Below are 19,388 nucleotides of genomic sequence, written 5' to 3'. Positions count from 1 at the left end.
TGGTAGTGGCAAGAGCAAAATAGGACCGAATGCAGGAGGTGCTGACCCTGCGTCATCGTCTGGCTACATAAGGACTTGAACGCTTAGTTTTCTAGGAGTTGGCAAACCGCTTTTAAAGGCAGAGCATCAGGAAAAAGTTTTGTCTTACATTGCTGACTCAGCCTCCAGCTCTATCGCCTCCTCTTCTTCAGTTGTAAAAAGTAAAAGCACTGAGTCGTCATTGGAGGCTCATGTTCATGAACCACACCTTTCCTTGTGTCCTTCACCCCAACCAAGATTGAAGGATGACGCAGGCCATACTACTGATTACTCCATGGAGCTGTTTTCACATACCATGCCTGGATTATCAAGTCAAATGGTGAATTACCCAGGCCAAGATGAATCTGACATGGAGTGCACTGATGCACAGCCGCTGATGGATGATTCTGCTGGTACATTCACTCAGAGCACTACATTGTCCTCGCAGTGTACAGAGCCAGATTTTGACCCTGATGAGACTCAGGTGCCCCTTCCCGCACACTATACCACCATACACGGTGACACAGAGAAAGGTGCACATGACATAGAAGAGGAGGTGATGGATGACCCAGTTGTTGACCCAGATTGGCATCCATTGGGGGAAGAGGGTGCTGCTTCCAATAGCTCAGATGAGGAGCATCCACAGCAGACATCGACATCGCAACAGCTGTTATCTGGCAGGCCCGGAGCACTCCAAAGACAGGTTCCAAACATCAAAAGAGTTGCTGGACAGCTTGTCCAGAGGGTCAAAAGATCACAGCGTGCTAGGCCGCAAAATGTCTGCCAAAGTAGGAAGAGTGCAGTGTGGCACTTTTTTGAACAAAATCCTCATGATCAGGCCAAGGTTATCTGTAAGAAGTGCGCAAAGACCTTTAGCCGAGGGAAAAATCTGAAAAATTTGAATACCAGTTGCATGCTTAGACATTTAACCAGCATGCACTTGCAAGCGTGGACACAACACCAAACCTCAAGTGCCACATGTGCAACTGATCACAACGAAGGTAGTCAGCAACGCTACATTGTTTCCCCCACTGTAAGCCCACCGGTTAGCACAGCAGCAAATGTTGAGGTGTCGTTGCAAGGCCACAGCAGTCAGGGAATCCCACTGTTATATCAACGAAAGACTGATTCTAGGCCATCAGAAAGAACACCAACTCCATCACCATCATTAACCCTCTCTCAGTCCGCCCTGTCCACCGCTACTTCCACCATATGCAGCTCTCAAGTCCAGCTCACCCTCCCAGACACTATGAGTAGGTCAAGAAAGTACTCAGTCTCTCATCCGCGTACACTGGGTTTGAACGCCCACATTGCCAAACTAATCTCGTTTGAGATGATGCCCTTTCGGTTGGTGGAAAGCACAGCTTTCCGCGAACTCATGGCCTATGCAGTACCACGCTATGACCTACCCAGTGGCCACTTCTTCTCTCGCAAAGCCATCCCAGCCCTCCACCATCATGTGAAAGACCGCATTGTCCATGCACTCAAGCAGTCAGTGAGCGGAAAGGTGCACCTCACAACTGATGCATGGTCCAGTCGGCATGGCCAGGGCCGTTACGTGTCCATCACTGCGCACTGGGTTAATGTGGTGGATGCAGGGTCCACAGGGGACAGCGGTGGTGGGACAGTGCTGCCTAGCCCACGGTATAGGAAACAGTTGGCTGTAGGCGTTCGACCCTCCTCCTCCTCCTCTAGAAGCGACAGCTTGTCCACAGAGCGCAGTCGTACGAGCACTCCATCTGCAGCTGCCACTGTTGCACACGATGTGTCCCCCTATCGAGCAGCTAGTGGAAAGCGTCAGCAGGCTGTGTTGCAGATGATGTGTTTGGGCGACAGACACACCGCCGAGGTGCTGGCCGAGTACTTGAAGCGACAAACTGAGTCATGGCTGGGCAGTGTACATCTTGAGGCAGGCAAGGTAGTTAGTGATAACGGCCGTAATTTTGTGGCAGCCATAGCCCTTTCAAAACTCAGCCACATACCTTGCTTGGCTCACACCTTGAACCTGGTGGTGCAGTGCTTCCTCAAAAATTATCCGGAGTTAACAGCCCTGCTCCAGAAGGTGCGAAGACTGTGCGCGCACATCCGCCGGTCGCCTGTACACTCCGTTCGTATGCAGAAGCTGCAGCGATTGCTCCACCTTCCCAACCACCGCCTCATTATCGACATTGCAACAAGGTGGAACTCCACCCTGCACATGGTGGAGCGGCTGTGCGAGCAGAGGCAGGCCATAATGCATTTGTGGGAGGATACACGGCCAGGCACTTTGAGAGCAGACATGGAGTTGACAGGCGTGCAGTGGTCGAAGCTGAAAGACCTTTGTAAAGTCCTTCAGTGTTTTGAGGAATGCACACGGCTGGTAAGCGCAGACGACGCCATCCTAAGCATGAGCATCCCACTTATGCGTCTGCTCATGCAAACTTTGACGCACCTTGAGCAGGCGTCTGCAGCCAATGTTGATGAGGAGGAAGAGGAGGAGGGAATCCTTTATGACATTCAGCCATTGTCTGCTCAGGGACCTCTCCTGGACGAGGTGGAGGAAGAAGAGGAGGAGGAGGATGATGGGGATGATTACTTAGGGGAGGAGGATGCATCTCGTGGGGCAAGTGAAAATGTTGGCGTGGCAAGGTCTGGTACAGGGTTTGTGCGTGACTGGAGGGATGTGGATTTGCCAGAAAGTGCTCCTCCACCCAGCACTCGCAGTGCATCATTGACACCGGGAACATTGGCCCACATGTCAGATTATGCCTTGCGGATCCTAAAAAGGGACCCCCGCATTGCCAAAATGATGAACGATGACGACTACTGGTTGGCCAGCATCCTGGATCCACGCTATAAAGGCAAATTACAAAACATCATGCCACAGGAGAACCTTGACCTAATATTGGCTAATAAACAAGCAACTCTGGTAAATCGGTTGCTTGAGGCATTCCCAGCACACAGCAGCGGTGATGGTTCTCACATGAGCCGTACGGGCCGGGGGCAGCTTGGCAGAGGTGTTCGTGGTGCACACAGCAGAAGTGGCGTTGGAGACAGGGGTTTCATGACAATGTTGTGGACTGATTTTTCAAATACCGCTCACACAACTGGTAATACTGCATCGATGGAAAGTGACAGGAGACAGCAGTTGTCAACTATGGTTACAAACTACTTTTCCTCCCATATCGATGTTCTCCCACACAGGTCATTCCCCTTTGACTATTGGGCCGCTAAACTGGACACCTGGCCTGAATTGGCCCAATATGCCTTACAGGAGCTCGCTTGCCCAGCTGCAAGTGTGCTATCGGAAAGAGTCTTCAGTGCAGCTGGATCAATCCTGACAGAAAAAAGGACCCGTCTGTCAACCCAAAATGTGGATGATCTAACCTTCATTAAAATGAACCACGCATGGGTTTCCAAGGATTTTGTCCCACCTTCCCCTGATGACACATAGGGTGACAGAAAAATGGCTTGCTTTGGTCCACCTCTTCCTGGTACTTCACCTATTTCGCCTTTTGCATCAGCTGAATGTCCAACATCAACATATGCCACTTTCTAAAACTCCCTAACTGTGCTGCCTCCCCCCCCATGGCCGGGGTCACCACCTAGCGCACGACACCGTGCGAGTGCCGTTGCCCTGGACAGGTGGGTAGGCCGACTCTTGGGCGCGGGCACTGGCACAGGGTCCCTCATAGTGCAATCAAGTGTCTCTGACGGTGGTGGTGCACACCCGCCGTCAGACACACCGCTGTACTATGAGGGGCCCAGTGCCTGTACCGACGCCCACGAGTGGGCCCCCCTTGCTTGGCCAGGGCCCCAGCATTTGCAATCTTTACCTCTCCCTGCTCCTCCGCTGTGTAATCTGGGCCGTCAAATCCATACTGTGCCTGACACCGTCTGAGCCTGCCTCCCGAGACATATATTTTGAATGTGTACGCTATCCATACATGTTATCCAGGGATACGGTACCCTTTCTAACCTTTGTGTAATGACGTGCAATCCATACTGGGCCTAACACCGTCTGAGCCTGCCTCATGCTGTATAGACATATATTTTGAATGTGTACGCTATCCATACATGTTATCCGGGGATACGGTACCCTTTCTAACCTTTGTGCAATGACGTGCAATCCATACTGGGCCTAACACCGTCTGAGCCTGCCTCATGCTGTATAGACATATATTTTGAATGTGTACGCTATCCATACATGTTATCCGGGGATACGGTACCCCTTCTAACCTTTGTGCAATGACGTGCAATCCATACTGGGCCTAACACCGTCTGAGCCTGCCTCATGCTGTATAGACATATATTTTGAATGTGTACGCTATCCATACATGTTATCCGGGGATACGGTACCCCTTCTAACCTTTGTGCAATGACGTGCAATCCATAATGGGCCTAACACCGTCTGAGCCTGCCTCATGCTGTATAGACATATATTTTGAATGTGTACGCTATCCATACATGTTATCCGGGGATACGGTACCCCTTCTAACCTTTGTGCAATGACGTGCAATCCATACTGTGCCTAACACCGTCTGAGCCTACCTCATGCTGTATAGACATATATTTTGAATGTGTACGCTATCCATACATGTTATCCGGGGATACGGTACCCCTTCTAACCTTTGTGTAATGACGTGCAATCCATACTTGGCCTAACACCGTCTGAGCCTGCCTCATGCTGTATAGACATATATTTTGAATGTGTACGCTATCCATACATGTTATCCGGGGATACGGTACCCCTTCTAACCTTTGTGCAATGACGTGCAATCCATACTGGGCCTAACATCGTCTGAGCCTGCCTCATGCTGTATAGACATATATTTTGAATGTGTACGCTATCCATACATGTTATCCGGGGATATGGTACCCCTTCTAACCTTTGTGCAATGACGTGCAATCCATACTGGGCCTAACACCGTCTGAGCCTGCCTCATGCTGTATAGACATATATTTTGAATGTGTACGCTATCCATACATGTTATCCGGGGATACGGTACCCTTTCTAACCTTTGTGCAATGACGTGCAATCCATACTGGGCCTAACACCGTCTGAGCCTGCCTCATGCTGTATAGACATATATTTTGAATGTGTACGCTATCCATACATGTTATCCGGGGATACGGTACCCCTTCTAACCTTTGTGCAATGACGTGCAATCCATACTGGGCCTAACACCGTCTGAGCCTGCCTCATGCTGTATAGACATATATTTTGAATGTGTACGCTATCCATACATGTTATCCGGGGATATGGTACCCCTTCTAACCTTTGTGCAATGACGTGCAATCCATACTGGGCCTAACACCGTCTGAGCCTGCCTCATGCTGTATAGACATATATTTTGAATGTGTACGCTATCCATACATGTTATCCGGGGATATGGTACCCCTTCTAACCTTTGTGCAATGACGTGCAATCCATACTGGGCCTAACACCGTCTGAGCCTGCCTCATGCTGTATAGACATATATTTTGAATGTGTACGCTATCCATACATGTTATCCGGGGATATGGTACCCCTTCTAACCTTTGTTCAATGACGCGCAATCCATACTGGGCCTAACACCGTCTGAGCCTGCCTCATGCTGTATAGACATATATTTTGAATGTGTACGCTATCCATACATGTTATCCGGGGATATGGTACCCCTTCTAACCTTTGTTCAATGACGTGCAATCCATACTGGGCCTAACACCGTCTGAGCCTGCCTCATGCTGTATAGACATATATTTTGAATGTGTACGCTATCCATACATGTTATCCGGGGATATGGTACCCCTTCTAACCTTTGTGCAATGACGTGCAATCCATACTGGGCCTAACACCGTCTGAGCCTGCCTCATGCTGTATAGACATATATTTTGAATGTGTACGCTATCCATACATGTTATCCAGGGATACGGTACCCTTTCTAACCTTTGTGCAATCACGTGCAATCCATACTGGGCGTGAGAACGGCTGGCGAGCTGTTAAGCAAGCTACAGCACCTGTCCAGACAAGTACAGGGATTCCCTAGTGAGGAGACTTATTTGATTGTTTTCTATGTTGGCACAGCAATTTTTGGGGAGCACTATACTCTGGAGAATGATAGATGGGGCCCACCATACACTGGAACATTCCAAAGGTGGACATCAGACACTGGAGCAGCATTTACAGGGCCCATTATACACTAGAGCATTAGAAATGGGGCCCATTATGTTTGGAGCATTATTTGGGCCCATAAGACAGTGGAGCTTCATCCATGGGGACCAACATATACTGTAGCATTATGTGGAGCTCATCATATACTGTTTCAAACATTATATGGGACCAATGATTTTGTATGGAGAAATAGATGGGCCTCGTCATGAGATGTAAAAAGTGAGGTATTTTTCATTGTACTATACCGCTATTTCTCTGCCGTATCGGAGCATGATGAGTTGTGGTATGTGTTAAAGGGGCGCTCTTTCGCCCAGGGCACATGAAAACCTGGAGCCAGCCCTCCCCCCCCACAAATTTAGCCAAATAACCCCCATTTTTCAGTACGTAACTTGTATTATGAAGTTAATTAAGGTTGACAAGCTTAAGTAAGAAGAATTGATGCTTTAGGCATTCAAATGGGCACTGTAGGTGTGTTTCCTGTCCTCCTCTCACTGCCGACTTTTATTCCCCATTGACTTACATTGGGTTTCGTGTTTCGGGACGACCCCGACTTTTCCCTATAATCGGACGATCTTGCTCGACCCGACTTTTGGAAAACGAAACGAAACGCGACCCTAAAAACCAAAAGTCGCTCAACTCTACTCGTCACTATATACACACACAACTCTACATTATAATTGACAGTATTATACTATATTATGTTACATACTGCTGAATATATATCACATTGAGACTACTGTATATACATATGTATATACAGGTGCTGGGGCTCATGTATATATGGTGCAGGGGGCTGATGTATATATGCGTGCTGGGGCTGATGTATATACGGGTGCTGGGGCTGATGTATATACGGGTGCTAGGGCTGGTGTTTATACGGGTGCTAGGGCTGATGTATATACAGGTGCTGGGGCTGATGTATATATAGGTGCTGACTAGAGGCTGATCAGTGATGTCTATACATACAGCCCATATATACATCAGCCTCAAGTCAGCACCAGTATATACATCACCCCTGCCAGCACCTGTATATACAGTACATCAGCCCCAGCACCTGTGTATTATACAGGTGCTGATGTATATACTGGTGCTAAGGCTTACGTATAGATAGGTGCTGTCTCGAGGCTGATGTATATACGGTGTACAGTGTATATACATCAGCCATTTTGGGCACAGTGGCTGGTGCGGAGGAAAAGAAAGAAAGAACAGAGAGAGAGAAAGAAAAAAAGAACAGAGAGAGAGAGAAAGAAGGAAAGAACAGAGAGAGAAAGAAACAGAGAGATAAAGAAAGATTCTATAAAGATACTATAGCAGCCCGACTCCCATTGTAGTGCCCACCTGAGCCTCCAGATGCAGGGCATATCATGATCGGCTCACATGGCCGGCATCCCCGATTCCATGGCAATCCCGCTGTCCGCGCTGTCGGAGGAGGACACGGTGATCTGAAGCATTCCCTGAAGTGCCTCCATGGTTCCGTCACAATCTCCTCCCAAAATTACCTAATTTCCGGTCAGCTTCTAGCACATCACTTCCAGTAGAACGTCACGTGCGAGTTTTAAAGTGCTCCTCGGGGCTCCGCCGTGTACTCCTGTGTCCGCGGGAAAAGTAAGCTTCCAGCTGGAGCAGTCTCTCTCTCTCAAAATTGGGACTGTCCCATTGGATACGGGACGGTTGGGAAGTACGAATGCATGAATGCTCCCCACCATACACCTCGTACCCGCATGGCTCCGCACGCCTCATACACACACGGTTCAGCTTTGTATGCCTCGTACACACACGGCTCCGCTCCGTACACATCGCACACACATGGCTCCACTCAGTACACACATGGCTCCGCTCCGTAAAACTCGTACACATGCGACTCTGCTCCGTACGCCTTGTACACATGCGGCCACACTCTGTACACCTTGTACACACATGGCTCCACTCTGTAAACTCCACTCTGTAAACCTTGTACACATGCGGCTTTGCTCCATACACCTCATACACATGCGGCTCCGCTCCATACACATGCAGCTCCACTCTGCTCCGTACACCCCGCACACACGCGGCTTCATTCCGTACACACCCGGATCTGCTCCGCTCCGTAAACACAAGGCTCAGATCCGTACACTTTGTACACACAGGGCTACGTTCCATACACCTCGTACACACACGGCTCCGCTCCGTAGACCTTGTACATACGTCCGCTCCGTACACCTCGTACACACACAGCTCCGCTCCGTAGACCTTGTACACACCTCCACTCTGTACACCTCCGGCTCCGCTCCGTACACGCGTGGCTCCACTCCGTACACCCCATACACACCCAGCTCTGCTCCACTCCGCACATCTCGTCCACACATGGCTCCACTCTGTACACCTCATACACACACGGCTCCGCTCCATACACCTCGCACACACACGGCTCTGCTCCGTACACACGCGACTCCGCTCCGTACACCTCGTACACACGTGGCTCTGCTCCATACACCTCGTACACACACGGCACCGCTCCATACATCTCGTACACATGCGGGTCCGCACCGTACACATCGTACACACACGGCACCGCTCCATACTCCTCGTACACATGCGGGTCCGCACCGTACACCTCGTACACACACGGCTCCACTATGTACATCTCGCACACACACGGCTCCGCTCCGTACACCTCGTACACGCGGCTCCGCTCCGTACACCTCGTACATACGCGACTCCGCTCCGTACACCTCGTACATACGCGACTCCGCTCCGTACACCTCGTACACGTGCGCCTCCGCTCCGTACAACTCATACACACGTGGCTCCGCTCCATACACCTCATACACACACGGCACCGCTCCATACACTTCGTAAACACACGGCTCCGCTCCGTACACCTCGTACACACACACAGCTGTGCTGCGTCCACCCTGTAAACCCCTCTTGACCCCACACAAACTTCCCTCATCCAGCACAGCAGACTCCTGCAGACACCAAGAGGCAGGGATGTGCGCACAGGACCTGTGATGAGGTCACAGGAGGGGAGGAGTCAGGGGTCACATGATCAGGGGTCTGGACAGAGGATCCTGATCATGGGACTCCCTGACTCCTCCCCTCCTGTGACCTCATCACAGGTCCTGTTCGCAGAGAAGAGAGCAGCCAAGTGACACTGTGAGTGGCTGCGGAGGGGGGTCTCTGGAGGGCGAGGATGGCGTGCGTGGCGGCTTATTTTCCTGCTATAACCACCGTGCCCGCAGAGGGCTAGCGGCATGAAGAACAGCCAGGAGGCCAGTGTGGCCGCATCAGCTGGGAAGCGGCCAGATGAGCAGGCGCTGCCAGCCCGCGGCCCACATGACAGCGGCCCAGCGGGAAAATGCCTGGTTGAGCACATTATCAATCCGGGCCTGCGGTACTCGGTGAGGAAAGGGGCAGCCCAGCGCGCCGCTCAACGTTCTGCGCGCTGCTCTGCATTCGCGCCAAAGTCCCGTCCTTCGCGTGCTTTCCCTTTTTATATGCCGGCTGCTGCGCTAGGCTTTCCCCGTCCCCTCCTGTCAGCAGGAAGCTCCGTCTCTCTCCTCCTTCCCTCCTGAAGCAGGGGAAGTTCTGACTCGCTCAGGCTTCCTCCCGGAAACAGGGGATGCAGCCCTTTTAGTTTCGGACCCAGCATGAAGGAACCCGCAGTCCGGTCCACCTCGCAACAGTATTATTTCAGCACTATATGGTGGAGTTATATGAGTACTGTATGGTGGTCTTATGTAAATATCTAATGATGGTATTACTATATAAGGGCTCTGTATGATGGTATTATATAAACACTATGGTAGTATTATATGAGCACAATATGGTGGTATTATATAAGCACTGTATGAGCACTGTATGGTGCTATTATATGAGCTTTGTATGGTGGTATTATATGAGCACAATATGGTGGTATTATATAAGCACTGTATGAGCACTGTATGGTATAAGCTCTGTATGGTGCTATTATATGAGCTTTGTATGGTGGTATTATATGAGCACTGTATGGTGTTATTATAAGCTCTGTATGGTGCTATTATATGAGCTTTGTATGGTGGTATTATATAAGCACTGTATGAGCACTGTATGGTATAAGCTCTGTATAGTGCTATTATATGAGCCTTGTATGGTGGTATTATATGAGCACTGTATGGTGTTATTATAAGCTCTGTATGGTGCTATTATATGAGCTTTGTATGGTGTTATTATTTGAGCACTGTATGGTGGTACTGTATGAGAACTGTTTGGTGTTATTATTTGAGCACTGTTTGGTGGTATTATATGAGCACTTTGTGCAGTATTACCTGAGCCTTGTATGGTGGTATTATATGAGCACTGAGTGATGGTATTATTTAGTCACCGCATGACAGTATTTTCATTGTGTGGTCACGCTAATTTGAATATCCTGCTTATAAATAGACTCTATATTCTAAGGGTTTGTGCTATCATTTAGCATAAAATAACAAGGGCGGTTGTGTTTGTCGCATGTTCCCTCCGTCACTTTGTCTTATTTCTGTTGCTAATTTGTGAGAGGAGAAAAGAAGATGATCCCCGGTGTTCAGTAAAAGTTGGCAGTCGTGCCCCCCATACATCAGCAATATAACAGCCGTGATATTGCAGTGCCCATCGCCTTCCCACAGAGCGGCTGAATGAAACAGATGGATGGGGCATACGGGCAGCAGACATCCAGAGTGCCAGCGGCTGACAGCAAACAACTCCACACCTTGGTGCCAGTCTATCACCATTGACTCATCCTATCGTTAGAGTTCATATCACCTGAGCAGATGACATGAAAACCCCAGGTTATAGTGTTACAAAGTGACAAAGGAGACATTTATCAGCAATTTCCTACATTAAAGGAACACGCTAGAAAAGAGTGATCTGGTCAGTTATGCCAAATGCATTGCCAGAGGGCATAGAGCATAACACAGAGATTCGAAGACAACTAAAGAGATCGCTGTGTACCAAAGAGAGCATCTATGCACCTCTCCTGTGCCAAAGAGAGCATCCATGCACCGCTCCTGTACCGAAGCGAGAATCCATGCACCGCTCCTGTACCGAAGCGAGAATCCATGCACCGCTCCTGTACCAAAGCGAGAATCCATGCACCGCTCCTGTACCAAAGCGAGAATCCATGCACCGCTCCTGTACCAAAGCGAGAATCCATGCACCGCTCCTGTACCAAAGCGAGAATCCATGCACCGCTCCTGTACCAAAGCGAGAATCCATGCACCGCTCCTGTACCAAAGCGAGAATCCATGCACCGCTCCTGTACCAAAGCGAGAATCCATGCACCGCTCCTGTACCAAAGCGAGAATCCATGCACCGCTCCTGTACCAAAGCGAGAATCCATGCACCGCTCCTGTACCAAAGCGAGAATCCATGCACCGCTCCTGTACCAAAGCGAGAATCCATGCATCGATCCTGTACCAAAGAGAGAATCCATGCACCGCTCCTGTACCAAAGAGAGAATCCATGCACCGCTCCTGTACCAAAGAGAGAATCCATGCATCGATCCTGTACCAAAGAGAGAATCCATGCACCGCTCCTGTACCAAAGAGAGAATCCATGCACCGCTCCTGTACCAAAGCGAGAATCCATGCATCGATCCTGTACCAAAGCGAGAATCCATGCACCGCTCCTGTACCAAAGCGAGAATCCATGCACCGCTCCTGTACCAAAGCGAGAATCCATGCACCGCTCCTGTACCAAAGCGAGAATCCATGCACCGCTCCTGTACCAAAGCGAGAATCCATGCACCGCTCCTGTACCAAAGCGAGAATCCATGCATCGATCCTGTACCAAAGCGAGAATCCATGCACCGCTCCTGTACCAAAGAGAGAATCCATGCACCGCTCCTGTACCAAAGCGAGAATCCATGCACCGATCCTGTACCAAAGCGAGAATCCATGCACCGCTCCTGTACCAAAGCGAGAATCCATGCATCGATCCTGTACCAAAGAGAGAATCCATGCACCGCTCCTGTACCAAAGCGAGAATCCATGCACCGCTCCTGTACCAAAGAGAGAATCCATGCACCGCTCCTGTACCAAAGAGAGAATCCATGCACCGCTCCTGTACCAAAGCGAGAATCCATGCATCGATCCTGTACCAAAGAGAGAATCCATGCACCGCTCCTGTACCAAAGAGAGAATCCATGCATCGATCCTGTACCAAAGAGAGAATCCATGCACCGCTCCTGTACCAAAGAGAGAATCCATGCACCGCTCCTGTACCAAAGCGAGAATCCATGCATCGATCCTGTACCAAAGAGAGAATCCATGCACCGCTCCTGTACCAAAGCGAGAATCCATGCACCGCTCCTGTACCAAAGCGAGAATCCATGCACCGCTCCTGTACCAAAGCGAGAATCCATGCACCGCTCCTGTACCAAAGCGAGAATCCATGCACCGCTCCTGTACCAAAGCGAGAATCCATGCACCGCTCCTGTACCAAAGCGAGAATCCATGCATCGATCCTGTACCAAAGCGAGAATCCATGCACCGCTCCTGTACCAAAGAGAGAATCCATGCACCGCTCCTGTACCAAAGCGAGAATCCATGCACCGATCCTGTACCAAAGCGAGAATCCATGCACCGCTCCTGTACCAAAGCGAGAATCCATGCATCGATCCTGTACCAAAGAGAGAATCCATGCACCGCTCCTGTACCAAAGAGAGAATCCATGCAACGCTCCTGTACCAAAGAGAGAATCCATGCACCGCTCCTGTACCAAAGAGAGAATCCATGCACCGCTCCTGTACCAAAGCGAGAATCCATGCATCGATCCTGTACCAAAGAGAGAATCCATGCACCGCTCCTGTACCAAAGCGAGAATCCATGCACCGCTCCTGTACCAAAGAGAGAATCCATGCATCGATCCTGTACCAAAGAGAGAATCCATGCACCGCTCCTGTACCAAAGCGAGAATCCATGCACCGCTCCTGTACCAAAGAGAAAACTCATTGGATTATGATCTTCTTCACCTCTGGAACAAACATCATTGAGGATTTGTGAATTATGCAGTTCCTAATGTGAATCTAGATCTTTAAGATGAAGGAATTATGTGGTTGCTGGTAGACAAGTCTTCTCCAATTCTAAAAACATTTTACCCCGGAGCCCAGAGTAATCTCAAAATGCTAAAACAAAAAGTCAATCTCTCTTTCATTCCCCTCTCATATTTTATATTCTATGTTTGCACATTCGACTCCCTAGAACTGGGGAAATCAGTTCAGGACCACGGAGAGCTCTCTGAGGATCTCTGATAACCTGCTGGGCTCCGAGGATGAGGTAAAAAATACATAACATGTAATGTCTCCAATATTGACTAAGACACAGAGAGACAGGTGAAGGTGGAGAGAATGTAAATGCTTCCGGCTATAGGAGATTAAATGAGAAGATTATCCTATACACGAAACGTAACGAATGTAGCAGACGTTGGAAGAATGCGGAAGATGGAAGAAATGAAAGCACAGTTTTAAAAATATCCTATTCCGCTTTAGATCATTTTGGACATGTCACAAGAAAGAACATATGTGATTCTAGGGGTGTACCCTCCCCCATGTGCATGATGCGCCCGATTCCAGTAAATGATGCATCCCCGTGCCCAATGAATAAAAGCATGGCCGACGCGGTGCTAGAATGCGATTATGCTCTATACTGACTCATAAATGTCCAAAAGAAAGTGTGTCCTCTAAATAGTAAAGGAGTTTTCCCTTTTCAGAATAGTGGTCCCTATATGGTTGCTTGCAGAGTTTCTTTGGTCTCTCTTCACTGGCTGCAGCTGTGACATCATGACTACAGTGCACATCAATCGGAGTTCAGCAACATGTGCCAGTTTGTTTTTTTTAATAAATTTGCAAAAATTTCCACATTTCTATTTTTTCAGTCAAGAGTGTACATTAATGAGAAAAAAATGAACTTTTTTGAATTTACCAAATGGCTGCGATGAAACAAAGAGTGAAAAATTTACAGGGGTCTGAATACTTTCCGTACCCACTGTATATGTACAATTATTATTTACTTATCACAGGTTATATGCTCATTTTGTTTTCGCCCTGGGTTTTATCTGTAAAATGGCCACAGTGTGAACATACTCTTACACATCGCATGTGTGTCAACTTGTTGCATTTTTAGACTAGCGTGCAACTTTTAAAATGATTTTCGACATTTGTTTCTTAAAAGTCACAAAAACTGTTAAATAAGCTCTCCTCCTCCTTCTCCCATGAAACCTTTTATCCTCTTAATATATTACAATCATGATATTATACAGCACTGTGTACTTACAATTGCTCATTTTGCCTTTCTACCCAGCTAATTCTTCTCTTTTCTGTGATCTATTGTGAAACTAGAAGTCTCTTGTCCTTGAATATATCATTCCCCTCTTCAACTCCTGACCCAGCTGCTCCTCTCCTCCCTCCTACCATAGACTTTTGCAGTGACTCATGACATGTGCAGAGAAAATTGACCTCCTGTTTCTACATAGAGCTTAGAAGGATTCAGCTAGTCAGTGTTTAATCACGTAATGTCATAGACCTAATGGAAAAGAGAAGAATTAATTGGGTAGAAAGGCAAAATGAGCAATTGTAAGTACATAGTATGTACTTAATATGATGACATAATATGATGACTGCAATATATTAAGAGGATGAAAACTTTGATGGGAGGAGGAGGAGGGCTTCTTTACTGGAAAAAAACAGCATTTTTTGTGCTAAATTCATAAACCAAGCACGCCATTTTGAAGAATTTGGCGCAAAAAAACTTTAGCGAACACAAGACACAAAAAAAGTGACTTCAATAAATTGCAAATAATGAATGTGGACCTTTGTGTCTACAGGAGTTTATTATTCACACTGGACGCCATAAGCCTCCAGTACATTCGCGGTGACCGATCATTCGTGAACCATCGGACGTGTCTCTAATGTCTATTGCTTCAGTCCTTTATGATTCATTCAACTTTTCCTGTCAACCGAGATATTCATGAAAGATTAACGAGCAAATGAATCTTCTAAACATAAGAGCATTTCAAGTAAATCTTTAATTCTGGATTAACGCTTCCGGATATTTTCTAAGAATAAAATCTTTAAATAATAAAAGACCGTAATGAAATTCCTTCGGGGCTCAGGTCGAGCTGCAGGAAGAGGAGTAAGTACATAGAGGGGGGTGATATCAGTGAGTGCGGAGGGAGGTGTGACGCTGGAGAGGAGCGCGCCACGGACCCTGCTGTCTCTGCATCTCACACTCCGCAGGTGGGGTCTAAACACTCACAAAACAATTTCTCTCTCTTCGGGAATCTGTGAATAAATAATGCAGAATATATGCATAAAGAAGCGTGCTCCACGCGACTGCACACGGCTCACATGTCCTCACTGCAACCTGATACATATAGAATACCCCGCTGCTGCAGCATAAAGGCCCAAACACGCGCTACCATGATAAGAGGAAACGCATTTCGCTGCCTGCAAGCAAGTAAACCCACAGACATTTCCAGATGAGTGAGGATACAGTAAGATGCACAGGATTTACACACAGGAAAGCTTAACATGGGCTGTGCACATGAATAAACACGTCATCAATGTGCCGCAAGATACTAAGCTACAGCGGCATGGGAACTGAGAAGATATCACACATGAGATTAACACTTTACTGCTCAGAAGGAGTCAAATAGTTCTTCATATTAGATTATATATTACCTCTAGTATTACAGTAGTTACATTCTTGTACATAGGGAGGAGTATTATAGTAGTTATATTCTTGTACATAGGGGCAGTATTATATTAGTTATATTCTTGTACATAGGAGCAGTATTATAGTAGCTATATTCTTGTACATAGGGGCAGTATTATAGTAGTTATATTCTTGTACATAGGGGCAGTATTATAGTAGTCATATTCTTGTACATAGGGGGCAGTATTATAGTAGTTATATTCTTGTATATAGGGGCAGTATTATAGTAGTTATATTCTTGTACATAGGGCAGTATTATAGTAGTTATATTCTTGTACATAGGGGCAGTATTATAGTAGTTATATTCTTGTACATAGGGGCAGTATTATAGCAGTTATATTCTTGTACATAGGGGCAGTATTATAGTAGTTATATTCTTGTACATAGGGGCAGTATTATAGTAGTTATATCCTTGTACATAGGGGCAGTATTATAGTAGTTATATTCTTGTACATAAGAGCAGTATTATAGTAGTTATATCCTTGTACATAGGGGGGCAGTATTATAGTAGTTATATTCTTGTACATAGGGGGAGTATTATAGTAGCTATATTCTTGTACATAGGGGCAGTATTATAGTAGTTATATTTTTGTACATAGGAGCAGTATTATAGTAATTATATTCTTGTATATAGGGGCAGTATTATAGTAGTTATATTCTTGTACATAGGGGCAGTATTATAGTAGTTATATTCCTGTACATAGGGACAGTATTATAGTAGTTATATTCTTGTATACAGGGGGCAGTATTATAGCAGTTATATTGCTGTTCATAGGGGTAGTATTATAGTATTTATATTTTTGTACATAGGAGCAGTATTATAGTAATTATATTCTTGTATATAGGGGCAGTATTATAGTAGTTATATTCTTGTACATAGGGGCAGTATGATAGTAATTATATTGTTGTATATAGGGGCAGTATTATAGTAGTTATATTCTTGTACATAGGGGCAGTATTATAGCCATTATATTCTTGTACATAGGGGCAGTATTATAGTAGTTATATTCTTGTACATAGGGGACAGTATTATAGTAGTTATATTCTTGTACATAGGGGCAGTATTATAGTAGTTATATTCTTGTACATAAGAGCAGTATTATAGTAGTTATATCCTTGTACATAGGGGCAGTATTATAGTAGTTATATTCTTGTACATAAGAGCAGTATTATAGTAGTTATATCCTTGTACATAGGGGGGCAGTATTATAGTAGTTATATTCTTGTACATAGGGGGAGTATTATAGTAGCTATATTCTTGTACATAGGGGCAGTATTATAGTAGTTATATTTTTGTACATAGGAGCAGTATTATAGTAATTATATTCTTGTATATAGGGGCAGTATTATAGTAGTTATATTCTTGTACATAGGGGCAGTATTATAGTAGTTATATTCCTGTACATAGGGACAGTATTATAGTAGTTATATTCTTGTATACAGGGGGCAGTATTATAGCAGTTATATTGCTGTTCATAGGGGTAGTATTATAGTATTTATATTTTTGTACATAGGAGCAGTATTATAGTAATTATATTCTTGTATATAGGGGCAGTATTATAGTAGTTATATTCTTGTACATAGGGGCAGTATGATAGTAATTATATTGTTGTATATAGGGGCAGTATTATAGTAGTTATATTCTTGTACATAGGGGCAGTATTATAGCCATTATATTCTTGTACATAGGAGCAGTATTATAGTAGCTATATTCTTGTACATAGGAGCAGTATTATAGTAGTTATATTCTTGTACATAGGAGCAGTATTATAGTAGCTATATTCTCGTACATAGGAGCAGTATTATAGTAGTTATATTCTTGTACATAGGAGCAGTATTATAGTAGTTATATTCTTGTACATAGGGGACAGTATTATAGCAGTTATATTCTTGTACATAGGGACAGTATTATAGTAGCTATATTCTTGTACATAGGGGTCAGTATTATAGTAGTTATATTCTTTTACATAGGGGCAGTATTATAGTAGTTATATTCTTTTACATATCTGCAGTATTAATTTTTTTCTACTCATAGGGGCAATTTATAGTAATTATAATCTTGTTCGCAGACTCCATAGATAGACAGATATTTGGAGGTAGAGCAGGAGACGGATGGTAATGATTAGCTCCTCTGCAGAACAAAGTTGCATTATAAACACACATGGATAATAACACATAGGCCACATTTACATAGAGCGGTATACACAATGTATCCTCCTCCTGCTCCTAATGTCTTGTTTATTTATAGGGAGGATTAGCATGGTTTTGAGCTTCTGGTTACCGCTCGCTACCTCTCCAGGAAAATATCCAATTTCATCTTAAATTCCTCCGATGAATTTGCCACCACAGAAGCAAATTTCCCAGTTGAATAACTCTTTAATTAAAAAGGTATTTTCTGCTTCTTCCTTCTCGGCCTTTCTTTGACCATTTTTTTTCCTCCTCTTGCTTTACGTTCTCTTGTTTGAGATTTGCTCTAACAAGCCCTGGTTTGCGTAGATGATTCTTCATTTACATATCCGCGGTGCATATAATGATCTGTCGGACGGAGCGGCTTTACAATGCTTAGAGTAAATGCGCTGCTGCAAAAATATCATTTTTTTTTAAATAAAAAGCTTTCACGCCTACAAGCTGCGATTAACAGTGAAGCTCTTAAAAGTGACTTCTCCTAATAGATCGTCCCTGTTTTCTTCTTACTCATTTTTTCTTTTTTTTTTTTTTAAAAGGCAGAAATTACGTGTTCTTCAATTACTACTAAGGCGCTCACAGCTGGATGAAGAACGGCTGCAAATTTTTCATATGACCTGCATTACTTACCTTGTACAAGATTTTAGGTGATCAGTTTTCTTCTCTTGTTACAAAGCTAATTTCAGCATTACACTAACCATTTTTCCTTAATGGAGGCTACGACCAAAAATAATTTAATAAGGACTACAAATGACATCCACATGAAAAAGAAGAAAATCTGCATGTATATCCTCCTCTTCACTATATATGTGTTTCTGAGAAAGCTGACCCATTGTCTCCTTTGAATTCATTGGATAAAGTCATCAACAGACTCCTATTTTCTTGAGAAGTTAAGGTCCAGTGCCAAGAAATGGGCGAAGTGGCTGGAAACTTATCCAACGCACTGAACTAGTTTATTAATGTGCAAACTAATTTCAAACCATCTGATTACATGTTTTTATGATTGTATGACTATATGATTATATTTTTAATGTAGACACTATATAGAGCCTGTTCGGATCTTGTGGTCCTCTCCTTGTTATTAACCTTCCCCCTTCCTCCCCCCCTTTTTCCCCCTTCCCCCCTCCCACTCCCCTCCTTTTTTATTTGTATTTAAGTGTTCAATAAAAATTATTGGAAAAGAGAAGTTAAGGTCCAGAGGTGAGCAGTGTATAGACTAAACATACAAATTTTGACATAGGCATATGTTGAAAAGTGCAAGATACCCCCATTCAAAGAGTGTAAAGTTTCTCAACGACTCTAGTGTTACATGAAGTTCAAGGGACTTACTGGGTGAGGTGGATCCT

At 45.5% G+C, this 19,388-nt stretch overlaps 1 long non-coding RNA gene across 2 annotated transcripts; it reads left to right on the top strand.

The window, feature by feature from the left end:
• Nucleotides 1-9,216: 9,216 nt before the first annotated feature.
• Nucleotides 9,217-19,160, top strand: LOC141048884 (uncharacterized). 2 transcript variants are annotated; one of them, XR_012220170.1, is made up of 3 exons: nt 9,217-9,286; nt 18,107-18,246; nt 18,582-19,160. It is a non-coding gene; the product is annotated as an uncharacterized lncRNA (long non-coding RNA). The 2 variants fall into 2 exon arrangements; XR_012220171.1 differs by lacking the exon at nt 9,217-9,286 and adding an exon at nt 9,293-9,531.
• Nucleotides 19,161-19,388: the final 228 nt, after the last annotated feature.

This window comes from Dendrobates tinctorius, unplaced genomic scaffold (genome assembly GCF_039654945.1).
Source record: "Dendrobates tinctorius isolate UK_male_01 unplaced genomic scaffold, ASM3965494v1 ptg000138l, whole genome shotgun sequence".
Classification (NCBI taxonomy): domain Eukaryota; kingdom Metazoa; phylum Chordata; class Amphibia; order Anura; family Dendrobatidae; genus Dendrobates; species Dendrobates tinctorius.
This window is presented reverse-complemented; position numbering and strand designations above follow the sequence as displayed.